The 9,652-nt window shown below is 40.4% G+C and overlaps 1 pseudogene; it reads right to left on the bottom strand.

The window, feature by feature from the left end:
* Positions 1-710: 710 nt before the first annotated feature.
* On the bottom strand, positions 711-1,853 carry LOC134222634 (zinc finger protein 878-like; annotated as a pseudogene).
* Between the last annotated feature and the right edge of the window lie 7,799 nt (positions 1,854-9,652).

The following is a 9,652-nucleotide window of genomic DNA, read 5'->3' as shown; positions in this document are numbered from 1 at the left end:
AAGAATTTCACAATCTTCTCTTCGGAAATGTTTTCCGGCAGATCGTGCACTTTCAGTTCCACATGTCCATCTTCCATAGTTATACGGAGCTTGTGCTTCTTCCCGCAATATCCATAGGTTCAAGGGCGACTGTGTCTTGGTTGAACTGCCCAATGTGATAGATAGGACTAGAAGAAAGCAATTGTTGTAATTTTCTAATTTGGTGGATGTAGAACGAGTTTTGTTTCTCGTACAAATAGTTGTACGGAAAGGCTATATGATTGCTCAAAAAGAACTTCCTAACAACGAACCATAAGGCAGAGTTGTAGAAAACCTTCTTTTTTGAACTTCAGCTTTTAGAATGGGTTAGACAAACTATGAATGATCGAACTCAAAGTACAAAATAATCGATAACATCCTTGAGAAGAGATAAAAGTACAGAATGGAACGGACCTGGATTTATTCCGATCTCCGCAGAGGCCATATGACTACCAAGCCCCTATTTCCAAAGAAAATTCTATGAAACATGAGTTTAACCTGGCAAAAATTTCATGAAGCTGAATTGTCCAAGTGAGTTTTTTTTTCTTCATTTCTTTGAAATGTGTACTAAAATGCTTTGATATCTCCACTAGAATGGATATCATATATCGAGGATAAGGAATGTAAACAAATACTCACGGCTTTCTCTTACTTTCTACCATTTCCATGAAGGCGAGGACTATTTATCGCATTCAGGAACCTATCGGTGGTTGCAAATGTTTATTGTGCGTCTTCATGTGTCTGCAGGGCTACAACTGAATAAAACGTTTACCACACAGTTGGCACTCGTGCGTTTCTCTCGTGTACATAACGTGATGTTTGAGAGTTTCTGCCTTCAAAGGCCCGATCACAATATGTACCGAAGTTTTTAATACCTGGTGTAGCCGCACGTGGCGACTTTTGTTTCCTGGTAAAATCAAAGGTTATTTATGATCCGCTATGATGTGTTTCCAAAATTGAGCTACAATGTATTACCTGTACTTAGAAATCGGCGTCGCACAGCCCGCAAGGATACTTCTTCTCGCGGGTGTGTCGATTGACATGGATTTTCAACTCCGTGGGTGTGGTTTTTGCCCCATATGACATGTGTACTGTTATTCTATTCGTAGATAAGGACTTTTTCATGACGTAATTTCAATAACTTTACTAAACTCACCTTCATGTCGCAGCATGTGGAACTTCAGCTTGTGTCGACTGTCGTGTGACTTGCCGCAAACGGTACAGGTATGTTTCCTAATGCCCTCGTGGTGCTTATCACGATGCAGTTTCAACATCGAGTAGCTTCTGAATACTTTACCGCAGTATTCGCAAACGTGCTCCTTCGTGACGACGGGCTTACCCAAATGTTTGACATTCTTGTGCGCCGTCATGCCGCCAAGGTTGCGAACGACCGTCCACATCCCACTATATCGCATGATCTTCTGCTTGTCTTCCGAGTGCATCATCTCGTTGTGCACCTTCAGGTATGAATTTGGCAAATTCCTTGTTGCATATTTCGCAGGTGGCGCGCTAGCGCCCATGCGCATGTGGGCGTGGTAGCGTGCCTCATTATAGAAGAACTTGACACATTGATCGCAATGTATTTTACTAAAAATAAGATGACTAAGTAGTAGTAAGAAACATGAAAAAACCACTTCTGATGTACTTACTTATATTTCAAATCTTTGGTTCTTCTTGGACTTCGATGATGCTTTGTTTTGGATTTTTGCCTCGGATTCCCCATCATTGCCGGTGATCTCTTCAGCTACATAATCTTCATCATCATCATCGTCATTATTTGCTTCATCATCCGATGAATCATTATCATCCGTCGATTCTGCACGATTGTCATACATTTCCCTTAACTTCTACCACTTCGGCAGGGTTCGCTCCTTTATCGCTGACTCGTGAACTGTATCATTTTCTAGTTCTTCTTTGATATCTTCCAGATCTACGAAATTTGCAATTCCTAAAGGAAATATTTTACGAAAAATATAAGGCAATATTTAAAACAAGAACCGTTATCTATCTTTGGGTATAAAATATATGGGACTTATATTTGATTCAAAACCTGTGCTGCATGGTTTTGTGGGCCCGCAAAGTACGTATAAAGCTTTAGGAAGAGGTTTCATTTGTTATTGGTATTGTGTGGTTTATAAGACAAGTTGAACCGGGATTGGGCACACTTTGAATATTCTGATATACACAACTGGCCTGATAAGAGCACCGCATGTAAGCCGCATTTAAAATCAATCCCAGACAAAACAATTACCTTTTTCGTCAGTTGTTCGAAGCTTCCAGGCACTCCGTCCGAAGTTGTCGATTTGAACAGCTTATCGAACAACTTGACACGCGCCTTCAGGCGCTGACATCAGTTTTCTGAAAATTATTAGATTAAAAAGTGGATTCTATACGGAATACAACTACGGAACAAACCTGCAAGGCATCAGTCGAAGTAAATACCGGAGATAGACTCAAATCTTGAAGTTCCCTCCGCCGGAAAAACATTCGCACACACTCGACATATTGGTTTGGGACTCATCGTAATATCTGACTAACTGTCGTATTATACAAGAGTATGAAAATTGATACTGTATGTTACCGAACCGTAAACGTTAATGTAATTTTTCGAAATTCACTAAAAACCTTTGTGAAATTAACCGAAATTCTAAATCTATAGAAAATCCGTGTAAACATAAAATTGACTTGTTTTTGTTTTGATTCTCTCAGCGTTGACATGCAACAACTTGTGCAACTTAATACAGAGACGTGTAACCTCAGGTGCTTGTTACTGTCAATGAGATATAAAGACAGATGAATATAAATAATTTATTATTAAGGGTCTGTCTCATTTGGAGAATTAAACTTAAAAGTGACAGTTCGAAAATTAGAAAATCACCGTTAAAGAATGGTGTTACCCAAATTCCAATAGGACATCGATGAAAATGATTCGATATCTGTCAAAGTAATCTTGCTCTGCGAGCAGGGTTATTTGATAATTATTGAAATGTCACTTTTAAGTTTAATTTCAGTTTAATTATCCAATTGAGACAGACCCTAAATATTTATTTTATTTAATATTTATCTGCAGATAAATGCTCGCAGAAATTTCGTACTACAGTATGCCCCCGCTCATCCGGCTCTCACAAATCCGATAACTCTTTAGCCCGGATCGCTCCAATTCGAATTCTTCGGATTAACCCTTTCAGGTCCACGGATTCATTATGACCCCAACAGAAAAGAATGTATCAAATCGCGATGGATAAAGTGAACACTCTTCTCTTCAGCAAAATTGTGAATTATCGGCAAATGCTGGGTAAAGGTAGCCTCACATCTCGGAATTTGGTCGCATGTTTTCCCCATGTATTTTGCATATGTGTTTACGGAATTTGGGCACGGAAAATCAAATCCCCATTTAAAATGCACGGGGACCAAAATGTGGAGGAAAATTTTCCCGAGGTGTAAGGTGGCCCTAAAAGCTACCTTACACCTCGGGAAAATAGTACAAAATAGTAGTTATTAAGGCTACCTTACACCTCGGGAACATTTTCCGCCGGAATTTTGTCCCGTGTATTTTAAAGGCCGGATTTTTTTCCTCAAATTCCGAAAACATCAATATGCAAAATTCATGGGATAAAATCGGACCGAATTCGAGGTGTGGGGGCTACTCGCGCGGATTTTTCCTGTTTGGGGAAAAATCAGGATTAAATCCGAGGTGTGAGGCTACCTTACAGGCTACCTTACACCTCGGGAAAATTTCCGCCGGATTTTGGTCCCGTACATTTTAAATGGGCTGATTTTGATTTTCCGTGCCCAAATCCCGAAAACATCGCATATGCAGAAATACATGGGGAAAAAATCCGCGATCCAAATTGGGTCCTAAAGCCCTACCTCGTTCATGGTTGCAAACGATAGTGCATCGGTCAAGATTACTTGTACCCTGGGTACTGCGGATAGAGCCGCTTTCTCACGCTCAAGCAGCAGAGGATATTTGAAATCACTCCATAAACAAAATTATTTTGCGTTCGGCTCAAACATTTCCCGCTCTTCGAATTTCTCTTCCACGTGCATGAGAGCGCACAAATGCGCTAGACTCTACATGACTTCACTATTATTTACACTTCATGCTCCAATCAGCTACTGAATCTCGTGAAATTTCGTAACGAGTGCTTTTTAGTTGCATTCCACTAATTTTCCACTCGAAATATAATGTAGAATATTTGTTACAAAAGAATACAAAACTCAAACAAAGTTTATTTTTATTTTTCCCAAAATAATAACAATACTTCTCAATATTACATCAGAAACGAACATAACCACAATCTTCAATGTTTGGCTCCGGCACAATAGAAAATTTTGGCTTCAGTTTGACAACCAAATCGATACTATCCGCACCACCCAGCTTGTACCGTTGTTATAAAAATTCTGGTAAAATTCTAAATCAGTAAAAATAATATTTTTGTGTTTAAGACATTTTACGGCAAATTTTGGGCTGTGCAACATTTCAGAACGAATGAACCATCAGCCCAAAACGTCAGCCCTATATATAGGCCTTTTCACGAGACGTTTAAAATCAGCTGATTTTACCGTCAATTGACAGTTCTTCTATGAAAGTGACAGCTTCGGACTTGCGGACCTGTTCAGCGGTTGTAAACAACTGCAGTCTCGGCAATGTCACATGAAAAGGCCTATATATTAACTGTCAAAAGTTGAGTCAAGTGCCCCCGTTGTTTTGCTAGTGCGTTTGAATCCGTACGTCAAACAAGAGAAAATGTCGAGGAAGCATTTTTCATCTATTTTCAATTTCAAATTAAACAATGTTCTTTTGATTTTTAAGTCTAAAGAAAACTGACATGTTTAGAATGATTACCTTCATCGTTCCCTGAAAGAAAATCGAATATCATTCTTCATTTTAGGACCAATTCCCGAGGTGTGAGGCTCCTTAAGGCTGCCTTACACTCGGAAAACCCAGCGGATTTTGAGCCCTTATTTTAAATGGGGCCGATTTGATTTTCCGTGTCCAAATTCCGAAACATCGCATATGCAAAAATGCATGGGAAAAATCCATCAAATTCCCGAGGTGTGAGGCTACCTTTAAGGCTGCCTTACACCTCGGATTCCGCCAGATTTTACTCCCGTGCATTTTAAATGGGGCCGGATTTTGATTTTCCGTGCCCAAATCCCGAAAACATCGCATATGTAAAAATAGGGGAAAAATTCGCGGACCAAATTCTTTAAAATACACGGGACCAATCGGCGGAAAATTTTCCCGAGGTGTAAGCGGCCTCAAGGTAGCTTAAAAGCGCCTTACACCTCGGTGATCCATGATTTTTCCCATATGTACTATCGATGTTTTCGGGATTTGGGCACGGAAAATCAAAATCCGGCCCCATTTAAAATGCACGGGAGTAAAATCGGGGAAAATTTTCCAGAGGTAGCACCAACCATTCTTATGAGGCTCTGTCTCATTTGGAGAATTAAACTTAAAAGTGACAGTACGAAAATTAGCAAATAACCTAGTCATAAGAATGGCTGGTGCTACCCAGCAATTCCAATAAGACATCGATGCAAAATGATTCGATATCTGTCAAAAGTAATCTTGCTCTGCGAGCAGGGTTAAAAAGAAAAATCCCGGCCCCTTTTAAAACACACGGGGACCAAATTCCGGCGGAAAATTTTCCCGAGGTGTAAGGCAGCCTTTAAGCCCACCTCACACCTCGGGAATTTGGCCCGCGGAATCTTTCTCCATGCATTTTTACATAAGCGATGTTTTCGGGATTTGGGCACGGAACATCAAAATCCAGAAAATACGGTGGCCCAGAACTGGAGAACGTGAATGCCGGGCGTTGGATCACATAGCGAACACTTCAGTCAAGTACCACATCTACTATAGCGGCGGTGACAGAGCAGAACGAGGAGTTGGTTTCATGGTGATCGGAAAGCATATGAAGCGTGTTATCCGGTGGAAGCCGATAAGCGACCGCATTTGCGTGTTGAGAATGAAGGGTAAATCCGAGTGAAGACACTTGCTTGCTGTTCGACGGACGACATTTCTTGGATGTTATAGATGTAAGGTCCTTCAGAGGTCCGAACATCGACTCGGATCACTACCTTCACTGCCAAAAATATCTATATAAGATATATGTGTCACCGTTATAATTTTTTGCAATAGCTCCACCCTAATATAATCGATATCGAACCACACATAAATTAAATAATTGCTAATTCGAGACCACACATAAAGTTTATTTGGATATACATTTTATTAGCAGTTCGCGTGGAGAATGGTTATGTGTGCGCTGATATACATCATAAGTTAAATCTATGGATTTTTGCCAAAAATATGTGTGGATTTTTAGTAGTGTTGTAGTTGCAAAAATACGGACGCGACTCTCAAGCGTCACGAATTCACGAAGCAACGTAACTAGACCCCACCTCCATTTATGTCCAGGGGTTTCTGTGGATGGTGAGAGAAGCGCTCAACCAGGTCACTCAGCTTTCCCCAGTCGGTTCCCAGCTCGTTGGTGGTGCCACAGCTTTGGTAGAAGGTAACCGCTTGATGTCCGCTTTTCTACACATTCTGTCCTGTCCAGCAGATTTACTGCAGCGCTACGATGTCGAAGTTGGGGGGATGTAATTCATCGTAGTTTATCCTGTCGCAACCTTCGAAACCACGAAAATCGTGATCCTTTATTCGTCGCCTAGGTTGTTGCCAATTGTATCGAGTCGTATTGGTTGTTTTTAAAGGCGGCTTATTGGTCCTGCGCAAACCTCCTGACTCGTCGGAGGGCAGTCGTGTCAGATCTGTTGAGCGTCCCACCTAACGTAACACCAGGACTTGGAAATTGAAGACAGTGATGATGAAGAAAATCGTTTTTATATTTCTGACTATGTTCATCATTGCATGGTGTTCCGATGGATGAAATCGCAAGGCGATCATCAGGATTCACGAAAGGCTTAGCACCTCGGTGGCAGATAGATGAGATTTTTGTGGCAAGCACTCTTCCACTAGAGGAGGAGATGAAGCCCCGAACGCTTCTTGAAGCTTTAAGCTGTGGCAAGAGTGTTGAATGGTGGAAAACCATGAAGGAGGAACTACGATCTCACGTGGAGAACGGAACATGGGAGTTAGTAGACCTCCCTGTGGGGCCCTAAATGGCCGGAACGAAGTTTTGACAGCGACTCTCTGTGTATTTGTGTGCACGCCGCGCTAGATGCCGCGAAGGTATGTCTAGAAGGGGGCAAAGTCATGGCTTACTGCTCGCCGATTGACACCGCTGATGTGTGAATCTATTAACACACGCTGAAGGCATTTGACTCAAACCATTTCCCTTTTTCTCTCAATAAAAACGCAAAAAAATCTTCTAGCATACACTGATAAAAAAAATTATAGTAGAATAAACCACACAGTCATGTTTAGGTTTACCATGCACGATAATAGTAAACACAACCAAGATATCTTCATGAATTACCACATTATTGTCCACATTACTATATGGACTGTCATTCTTGAAGTACTGTCTCCCATAGTAAATTCAACTGTGTCTCTGTACCACTTCGACCACGGAACATTTTGACTTCTTTCTTGCCGCCATTCTTTTCACGTCCAGCGCTGCGCTGAGCAACGAAAATTAGTCAGTTATTGTTGGTTCAAGTTTTCACATATTTTTCTTCTTGTTATCATTTTAATTAATATTTGGATAAGGCATTTTTCTTTCACATTTATTTGGGTAAGAACATTAATCTTAATTCTATTTGTGAGAGTTATATTATTGAGAAAATTTTACAGATATCACAAATCCTTCGAATAATCCGATGTTATTGAGCGACACCGAGAGGGTTCCCAGATCGAAGTTTACGCATGCTTATTCCGCTTGTTTTGCTCCTTTTGCTGTCTCGTATCATATTCCTCGCCAGATTCTGGCCGCATATTTTGAAGTGAATATTACTGACGACAGAAAGGACGGGAGCCTCAACAATCAATAACGGAAGTATGGCGAGAATTGGACTGGCGAAGCCCCGACAGTAAAATGAATTTGGAAGACTCAAAATGAGCTAGCTATGCTAATCGGAAAATCATGTGTTTTCATCATCATGCCACCCGCTGTTGTTTATGTAATTGAAAATTAAACATGTCGTAATATATTGTTGCACAATGAAGTGAGGGAAAATAATGACAACAGTGGAGAACAAACTGTAAATAAATATGCTCGATTAAGTGAATGCGATTTGATCTTTTTTTATTCACGATATACCGAATCACAATAAAACTACCATAGTGAAAATAATTAAAACATGTTCAAATTTACTATGTTTCGAATTCACGTACGCATACCGTGGACCCCCGGTAATATTGTACTTCCAGTTGAAAACCGAAGTGAGCACTCGCGACAATCGAGTTTGCTCCCGTTTCCTTTTGTCGCAACTACGTCGCGACTAGTGCGCATCATGGCGCACGGCGGTGGCATAGATGCGCACTAGTCGCGATGCAGTTGCGACATCAGGAAATAAGGAAAAACTCAATCGTCGCGAGAGCTCACTTCGGTTTTCAACTGGAAGCACAATATGACCGCTTTTAATCTGAACACTTTTTAATTTGAACCCCGTTCGTTTGAACATCGTTCAAATTAAAAATGGTTCAAACGTCATTCAACACGTGGAATCGGAAAAGAAAAATGGAACATCGTTAAACGGAATGCAGAATCAAAACAAACCAGCCAAGAGAGCAGCCAGAAACCAGTTTTTCTTATGCAAATAGAGTAACCAGAAGTTCAAATTAAAAATGAACCCCGTTAATTTGAATGAGGTACCGTTCAAATTATCGGGGGTCCAGGTAGTAGCAATGATAAGAACATGGTAAAATCTGCTACACGTCATCGCTTAAGAAAGCATAGTAAAATTTACCGCGCTTTGTAGTTATTCTGAAAACTATTTGCGTTCTACCGAAATCAAATGGTAAAATGTATTTACTGTTACCTTCGATATGGTAGGCATTACCATACCTTTTCTTTCAGTGTAGGATGCAATGCTTGTTTTTCCCCTGGGTTATTTAAATGAGACGAAGGTGAACATCGGTTGTAATTGAGCAATCGGTTAACTCCATTGAAAACTGCACACGAAAATAAACTTAATACTACAGTAGACGTTCGATAACTGCAAGTCATTTAAGTGCAATGCTTTTTAACTGCAACAAGTTTGCAGTTGTCGGACCACTAAACTTCAAACTGATGTCAAACTCAATGACAGCTGCATTGCGCTGCACATTTAGATGCACTTTTATTGCATCTGAGGTCGATTGACAACCGTTTGACGTCTAGAATGCATTGCAGCTATCGAACGGCATTCGTTAACTGAAAAGTAAACATTTTGCAGTTATCGAACGGCTACTGTAGTTGACTGCTAGCCAATAACTCCAAACTAATCTTACGCATAATAAATTCGAACTTCCGAATAGCTTTGAAAAATCCGGCAACCTTATCAATTTTTCAAATTTCAAGATATTTGCTCCTACAGCTAATGCTGCTATGGTCACTAAGTCAGTACATTCCATGATAAATTTCTAGATAATATATTTGGCTTTCCGAACAGTTTCGAACACTACACAGCATTGAATATATCTCCATTTCTCCCAGATTTCGTTATATCATAACACGTC

The sequence above is a fragment of the Armigeres subalbatus genome, chromosome 3, assembly GCF_024139115.2.
Source record: "Armigeres subalbatus isolate Guangzhou_Male chromosome 3, GZ_Asu_2, whole genome shotgun sequence".
NCBI lineage: Eukaryota > Metazoa > Arthropoda > Insecta > Diptera > Culicidae > Armigeres > Armigeres subalbatus.
This window is presented reverse-complemented; position numbering and strand designations above follow the sequence as displayed.